Genomic DNA, 1,992 nt, shown 5'->3' with positions numbered 1-1,992 from the left:
TTGACCGAACCGACTATGCCGGTGGGACTTAGTCGTGCACGAACTCACCGCTGAACCGACTATGCGGAACGATTTATTATTAATAACATCCTCATTTATGAATCCGAACGTGCCAAAACCATATAGGAGTATTAAGAATACAATGCTCTAACAGGTCTGATCATTATTTTAATGGGTTATCAGTCATTGTTTCACCGAACCGACTATGCGGAGCGATTTCTTATTAATAACATCCTCATTTATGAATCCGAACGTGCCAAAACCATATAGGAGTACTAAGAGTACACTGCTCTAACGAGTCCAATCGTTTTTGGAATGGGTTGTCAGTCATAGTTTGACCGAACCGACTATGCCGGTGGGACTTAGTCGTGCACGAACTCACCGCTGAACCGACTATGCGGAACGATTTATTATTAATAACTTCCTCATTTATGAATCCGAACGTACCAAAACCATATAGGAGTACTAAGAATACACTGCTCTAACGAGTCCAATCGTTTTTGGAATGGGTTGTCAGTCATAGTTTGACCGAACCGACTATGCCGGTGGGACTTAGTCGTGCACGAACTCACCGCTGAACCGACTATGCGGAACGATTTATTATTAATAACATCCTCATTTATGAATCCGAACGTGCCAAAACCATATAGGAGTATTAAGAATACAATGCTCTAACAGGTCTGATCATTATTTTAATGGGTTATCAGTCATTGTTTCACCGAACCGACTATGCGGAGCGATTTCTTATTAATAACATCCTCATTTATGAATCCGAACGTGCCAAAACCATATAGGAGTACTAAGAGTACACTGCTCTAACGAGTCCAATCGTTTTTGGAATGGGTTGTCAGTCATAGTTTGACCGAACCGACTATGCCGGTGGGACTTAGTCGTGCACGAACTCACCGCTGAACCGACTATGCGGAACGATTTATTATTAATAACTTCCTCATTTATGAATCCGAACGTACCAAAACCATATAGGAGTACTAAGAATACACTGCTCTAACGAGTCCAATCGTTTTTGGAATGGGTTGTCAGTCATAGTTTGACCGAACCGACTATGCCGGTGGGACTTAGTCGTGCACGAACTCACCGCTGAACCGACTATGCGGAACGATTTATTATTAATAACATCCTCATTTATGAATCCGAACGTGCCAAAACCATATAGGAGTATTAAGAATACAATGCTCTAACAGGTCTGATCATTATTTTAATGGGTTATCAGTCATTGTTTCACCGAACCGACTATGCGGAGCGATTTCTTATTAATAACATCCTCATTTATGAATCCGAACGTGCCAAAACCATATAGGAGTACTAAGAGTACACTGCTCTAACGAGTCCAATCGTTTTTGGAATGGGTTGTCAGTCATAGTTTGACCGAACCGACTATGCCGGTGGGACTTAGTCGTGCACGAACTCACCGCTGAACCGACTATGCGGAACGATTTATTATTAATAACTTCCTCATTTATGAATCCGAACGTACCAAAACCATATAGGAGTACTAAGAATACACTGCTCTAACGAGTCCAATCGTTTTTGGAATGGGTTGTCAGTCATAGTTTGACCGAACCGACTATGCCGGTGGGACTTAGTCGTGCACGAACTCACCGCTGAACCGACTATGCGGAACGATTTATTATTAATAACATCCTCATTTATGAATCCGAACGTGCCAAAACCATATAGGAGTATTAAGAATACAATGCTCTAACAGGTCTGATCATTATTTTAATGGGTTATCAGTCATTGTTTCACCGAACCGACTATGCGGAGCGATTTCTTATTAATAACATCCTCATTTATGAATCCGAACGTGCCAAAACCATATAGGAGTACTAAGAGTACACTGCTCTAACGAGTCCAATCGTTTTTGGAATGGGTTGTCAGTCATAGTTTGACCGAACCGACTATGCCGGTGGGACTTAGTCGTGCACGAACTCACCGCTGAACCGACTATGCGGAACGATTTATTATTAATAA

This window comes from Megachile rotundata, unplaced genomic scaffold, assembly GCF_050947335.1.
Source record: "Megachile rotundata isolate GNS110a unplaced genomic scaffold, iyMegRotu1 scaffold0114, whole genome shotgun sequence".
Classification (NCBI taxonomy): domain Eukaryota; kingdom Metazoa; phylum Arthropoda; class Insecta; order Hymenoptera; family Megachilidae; genus Megachile; species Megachile rotundata.
The sequence above is the reverse complement of the archived record's forward strand: the minus strand, read 5'-3'. Positions refer to the sequence as shown.